Below are 6,948 nucleotides of genomic sequence, written 5' to 3'. Positions count from 1 at the left end.
CTGCACATTTTATATATGCAATAAATAAATTTGAAGCACGCTCTCTCCCCCAAATAATCCCGGGATCTGCTGTTGACCTAGAATTTGTAGCTGACCTAGTTATCATGCAACAGAGACTTTATAAAATACCTGATATAATTTGTTTTTGTAGATATCTGATATAGTTTTTATACAAAATAGTTATGAGATATAGATGGATTCGCAGTGGTCATGAAATACCACCACAGGCAGTGGGAGGGAGCCCTGTTGGGGGATGGGGGGATGGCTGTAACTGAAGAAAAGAACACATTTCATCGTTTAATCACAAGTCACGCTTGTCTATACAGTTAACTGATCTCATGTGTTTGCATGCTTACAATTAAAGTAAGTTAAAACACATGCGCATGGGTGGGTGGGGAGGACACAGCATATTCAAGGTAACTCCAATGTTTGCAAAAGCACAATGAATCTTCGGGAACTTAAGGTGGTGGAATGCTGACTGGCTGTTCAGAGGGGGGAAACTGAAAACAAGCAGGGAGGATTAATAGCAAAGAGTAGCTGGAATCCTGAACTGGGAGTGCTCTACACCATGAATTAGAACCTCCTGTCTTTTATAATTACCACAGGCTCAGGTAACACATGCACATTAGGGGTACACTGCAACATTTTGTTGGAGGGGCCCTCTTGTAGACTACCTGCTGTAGAATATCAACTGGGGAGTGTGTTCGTGTTATGAGTAATATTTTATGATCCATTTTATAGCCTTTGTACCGTATGCTATAATTTTACAGATTACCTGTCATAGGTTATATCCATTTTGTACACTATAATAGTCATGATCTGTCTGTTTCTCTAGTGGTTGCACTTCACGACCATTCAAGTACCTTCTTGTTTTATAGGCGCAGGATTGCCTGTCTCTACAAAGAGCCATAGAGCACCTGCTCTGCATGCCAAAAATAGTTCAGGGTCAGTCGCTGATATAACAGCTCTGCTGGATCAGGTCAAAGGTGCACCTAATCCCACATCCCCTGTGGCCCATGGGATAACGTCATCAAGCAGGACCCAAACACACTCTCCCTGCTTGGGACTCCCAGCCACTGGTTTTCAGAGGCACAAGGCCTCTGACAGCTGTAAGAATTTTAAGGTCTCAAATACAGAATAAATATTCATAAATATTGGCTGGCGGAAGGAAGAGGGAGTGGGTGACGGTGCAAAGATGGAATGCCAAAGCGTTTGGATTTCAGCTGAAGGACTGTATTCCAGTTTCTGGTTTTTCAGCTGCTGGAGCATTTGAAGTTACAGGTGGGTAGCCGTGTTGGTCTGCCATAGTCAAAACAAAATCAAAAATTCTTTCTAGTAGCACCTTAGAGACCAACTGAGTTTGTTCCTGGTATGAGCTTTCGTGTGCTCATACCAGGAACAAACTCAGTTGGTCTCTAAGGTGCTACTAGAAGAAGTGTGCATGCACACTTCTTCTAGTAGCACCTGGTATCTGAAGAAGTGTGCATGCACACGAAAGCTCATACCAGGAACAAACTCAGTTGGTCTCTAAGGTTCTACTAGAAAGAATTTTCGATTTTGTTGGAGCATTTGAAAGATGTGAAGAGCGAACTTTTCCCTGTTCATCCTTTGGAACTATCAGATAATTTTTTTTTTCATTGAATCAAGATAAGATGGATTTTTCTACTCTGAGAAATATTCAAGGGCTGCATGCACCGCTGAAGCTGCAAATGGAATTCAAAGCAGTGAAGCAGGTCCAGCGTCTTCCTTTCCTTAATAGTTCTAACTTGTCCCTGGATATCTTGAAAGGCAACTATGACTGCATTGGTTTTGAGGATATTCTGAATGAACCGGCACAGAGTGAAGTAATGGGAGAGATCCTCATCTGTTGGTTGAACACAAACTTGGTTTATTATAATGCACACATACTCCATTCTTCTGTTCATGAAAACGTTTCTTACCTGTGTCCTTTGTAGGTTCAAGTAAACCATATTAAACGATAGTCGTACAGCGCTTGTTTTGATACACACAATCTCTCACCTACCTTGAGAAAAAAGGCACATTAAATGCTTAAATATATTACTTTTGTTCTGTGTCAGTTCAAATGTCTTGTAATTGGGTATTTTTAAAAAATTGGGAATTGTTTCATGTCTGCAACTGTGGAACTGTAGACATTAAAAAGTCTATAGAAAAAGGACATTTATATAACCCAGGTATTTGCTGTTTAATCTTTCTTTCCTTGTGCTTGATGACTTGACATGCCATCTTTTAAAAACAATGAATAAAATTTTCTATAAATGCAAAAAAGTAAAATGCACACATATCTAAATGCAGTATATAAACCATGTGTCTGAAATAGCACAGGAGAGCAATCCTAAACCCATTCTGACTCTCCCAATGATCTCAGATATTCCTCTGCAGTAAGGGAGGCAAATGGGGACAGCCTCCCCATTGTCTTTTCACCTACAATTCCAGTCTTAAGGGTGTATTTGTGTGTGAATAGGGTGAGCCTGTGACCTGGATTCAGCAACTAAAGAATTAAACCATCGCAAAAGAATGGCCAGACTGCCGAGGCAATGCAATCAGCGACCATTATCAGGTATCCTGGCAGACAGGACTTCTGCTGTAGAGCACCTCCTATGATGTATGTATGATGATTTTGGGGTGGTCTTTGGCTAAGGGGGTTGGGCAATGTCAAAAGTCTTTTAAAGGTTCCTGCACACTTTTGTTCAGGGTCTCTCCCTCCAGGGAAGGAGGGGAGGGAACTCTGTTGCAACAGAACAATAAATATCTGCCTTGCTTTCCACTGGATCCTGCTTCCATCCATTTTTCTCTGACCGATCGTGGACTTAGGGGAATCAGTGTCCCATGGCGAGTTAGGCAGCAACAGCCAAACCCCAAACATAGCCATTTATTGCCTTATCCACCATGAATTTGTCTAATCTTTTCTTAAAGCCATCCAAGTTGGTGGCCATTACCACTTGTGGGAACAAATTCCATAGTTCGACTGCGCTGTGTGAAGAAATACTTTCTCTCTTCTTCTTTTTTGCCCTGGATTTTCCAACATTCAACTTCATTATATGTCAAAACAAAATAAAAAATAAAAAAAATCCTTCCAGTAGCACCTTAGAGACCAACTAAGTTTGTTCTTGGTATGAGCTTTCGTGTGCATGCACACTTCTCTGGGTTCTAATATAACAATGGATCATTGACATTTTCTTAAGAAAATCCAGTAAAGAAAAAGGTGTGGTTTTTTTTTTTTTAAATCCCTTCTTGAATACCAGAACTGATGGGGCCAAATTACACTGAACGGAAAGAGAGTTCCATATCTGTGGGGTCACCACTCATCTCTTCTGTGCTCACCAGCCTGACTGATTTCACTGGCAGGAACTTCAAGTTCTGGTAGTTCATCATTTATGGCCCAAGCAAACCATTGTTTCCTTTCCCAGGGAATGGCTTACATTGCAAAGGAATTGGTTGGGAGGCAAGCTTTGACTCGTTCTGCTGCCTTACTTTCACTAAAGACTCTGGCGTATCTGGGTTGCAGTTCTGCCTTGCAGAATGAACTGTGTGCCTCAAGGGCACTGTCTAATCTGCAACGCCAAGGGCCAGGTCTTCAACAAACACTTGTCAGCTAACAGGATGGAGCAATCTGGTTGTAAACTTGAGCTTTCATTCTGAGCACAGACCACTGCTGTCCTAGGATTTGGGGCCTGCCTGCTTTCAGTTATTCTGGTTTTCTGGCCCTTTCAACTTCAGCTCCTGATTATACAACTTGGCCTCCTGCATCTATTTAGGGTTGGTCAGATCTGTCCATTTTGGTTTCTCGCCATTTCTTATTTTTCCAATCTTAAATTCAGCTTTCCACTTTTTAAAAACAAGTTCTTGTGAAAATTCACCTGCATTTTACAGCGTATTTCTCCTAATATACCTGTTTTTGTGTGCAATTTTGCCTAATGTAAAAATTTTAACAAAGCAGTTCTCTAATATAATTCATTTTTAGAAATATATGCACACTTTACACCAGTGTGTGCATTTTCACTCACATTACTTGGCTGGAGAACTGCATTGCAAAATCTGGGAAAGTGTGCATTTTCAGGGATGTCTGTTTTTCTTCACATATTGTTTCAGGAAGTGTGAATTGGGTCGGTTTGCCTTTACATGAGAACTGAATCAAACTTCTCCCCCATCCCTCCCTGTGTGGCACCATCCACCTTTAATCTTGGAATTCCAGGCCTTGTGCTTCTCACTTGGGACCCCGTGGAACTGATAAATGGGTGCTTGCAGGGCCCTAAAACTTGTCCTGTGGGCCCAGCCCCTGTTGGCTTGTGTTGTTGTTCAGTCGTGTCCGACTCTTCGTGACCCCATGGACCAGAGCACGCCAGGCACCCCTATCCCCCACTGCCTCCCGCAGTCTGGCCAAACCCATGCTAGTCGCCTCGAGAACACTGTCCAGCCACCTCATCCTCTCTCGTCCCCTTCTCCTTGTGCCCTCCATCTTTCCCAACATCAGGGTCTTTCTAGGGAGTCTTCTCTTCTCATGAGGTGGCCAAAGTACTGGAGCCTCAACTTCAAGATCTATCCTTCCAGTGAGCACTCAGGGCTGATTTCTTTAAGGATGGATAGGTGAAAATGGAAAGAAGAAGAAGTCCCAGCAAAAGAAGAATGGAAAGAAAAACTTATGGAAGATGCAGAAATGGCGAAACTTATGGGGAAAATAAGAAATCAAGGTAACGTGCTTTTTATAAAAGAATGGAAATGGTTTATGGAATATTTACAAACAAACTGTAAACAGATAAGAACGTTGGCAGGATTATTGTAATAACCCACAGTTTCAAAAGTGTATACATTTAAAGTAGATGAATAATTGAGTAAATTCAGTTAATTTGGATATGCAGAGAATATTAAAAATATATTTTAGGAACCGCAGAAAGGGGGGGGAGGAAGTTGAGTTTTGAAATGTTAAAATGATTGTAAAATTATTGTAATGTAAAACTGAAAATCATAAATATATTATATATATATTGCAGCAAAAGAAATTATATTTCTATGCTGCTTTTCATTCGCGTGAATTGCAAAGCGGCTTACAAACAATAAATAACAATGACATAATAAAAGGTAAAGGTAAAGGGACCCCTGACCATTAGGTCCAGTCACGGACGACTGGGGTTGTGGCGCTCATCTCGTTTTACTGGCTGAGGGAGCTGGCGTACAGCTTCTGGGTCATGTGGCCAGCATGACAAAGCCGCTTCTGGCGAACCAGAGCAGCGCACGGAAACGCCGTTTACCATCCCGCCGGAGTGGTACCTATTTATCTACTTGCACTTTGACGTGCTTTCGAACTGCTAGGTGGGCAGGAGCTGGGACCGAGCAATGGGAACTCACCCCGTCGCGGGGATTCAAACTGCCGCCCCTAGGCTCTGTGGTTTAGACCACAGTGCCACCCACATCCCATGACATAATAAATGACATAAAATGCAACATGAAGCAGACAATATAAATTTTATGTACAGGATTTGTCTCCAAGTGGATGAGCCTCAGTGCTGGGAGAACTGCGGAGTTTTGCTTCAGTTTCAAAGCATCTCTACTTTTCCCTGCATTCCAAGCACAGATCTTTGTTTTAAAAACAAATTCTTAGTCGGTTTTGTAATAAATCGGCTTATAACCATGACTCATAAAGCCGGTTCCTCCGCTGAGAATATATGTGCTAAAGGGGGGGGGGATAAAAGACAGAGTAGGACCACAATCAGGAACTGGAATACCTGAAGATGCTGTTTTGAACAAGAAAAAAGGGAAAGAGCAGAAGTGAAAACCAGACTTGAAGCCATATCCTCCTCTGATCTGAAAACCCAGGTCCTTATTTCCAGCTGGTGGAAGTAGGTGGGCTCATTATTTGGGGTTAGAATTTATTAAAAATACATTTCATTGCCAATGTGTTTAGCAGATTTGCAACATGCGAGCAGATTTGAAGGCTCAGCTCTAGCAAGTACTATTATCCTGACAAAAATTTGGGGAGTATTGCAGAGTCTTTTGGCACTGATCCTGCTGATGGCTTAACTCACTGACATTTGTTTATTTGAAATACTCAAAATCTTTCCACAACTGCTCAAGATAGCTCACAACATCTATTTAAGATAATTTCATTCAGGGCGTAAAAGAACATACAGTTGTACCTTGGATCTCGAACGCCTTGTGACCTGAATGTTTTGGCCCCCAAACACCGCAACCCCGGAAGTGAGTGTTCTGGTTTGCAAACGTTCTTTGGAAGCCAAACGTCCGACGCAGAGCCGGATTTAAGTTTGATGAAGCCCTAAGCTACTGAGGGTAATGGGGCCCTTTATATGTCCAGCTGTCCTTTGTCAACAACAAATTGTTGCTGTTTTTTGTGTTGCTATTTGGTAATCGATGGACCTAATAGGTATCTCAAGCCATTTGCTCATAACAAACAGGAGCCTACACAATTCAAAACACTCTTGCTTTATGTAGGTTTTATTTTGTTTTTTATCTCATATTTTGGAAATGTACATCCGGGGAGGCACTCAACTTTTGGAGCAATATTTTATCCACCCTGCTCTGTGAAGTCACCCTGTTAGCAGCACTTGAGCTTCCCGTTCCTGGTTCCTAGGAAATGGGGAGAAGTGAGCTGCAGGTTCTCCTCCCTGTTCTAAAAAGCAGGTGTCTTCCCCCCATAGGATCCTGGGAATTGTAGTTTGTTAGGGGTTCTGGGATTTGTAGGTCTGTGAGACCCTCTGGCCTGACCCATGGTGGCCTCATCCCAGCACACTTTGACTCCCCCCCCCTTTTTATTTGTCTCAATTCAGCTGCCTGACAACCCAGGAGCCTGGCCCCTGTTTGCCAGCTGATGTCACAAAGTGCTGCTTTTTAGGCAAGCCTTATAATGCCCTGCAAGGGGGGATGCCTGTCAGATGAGAGAGAGAGAGAGACGAGAGAGAGAGAGAGAGAGAGAGA

Source organism: Lacerta agilis, chromosome 13 (assembly GCF_009819535.1).
Source record: "Lacerta agilis isolate rLacAgi1 chromosome 13, rLacAgi1.pri, whole genome shotgun sequence".
NCBI classification, from domain to species: Eukaryota; Metazoa; Chordata; class Lepidosauria; order Squamata; family Lacertidae; genus Lacerta; species Lacerta agilis.
The sequence above is the reverse complement of the archived record's forward strand: the minus strand, read 5'-3'. Positions refer to the sequence as shown.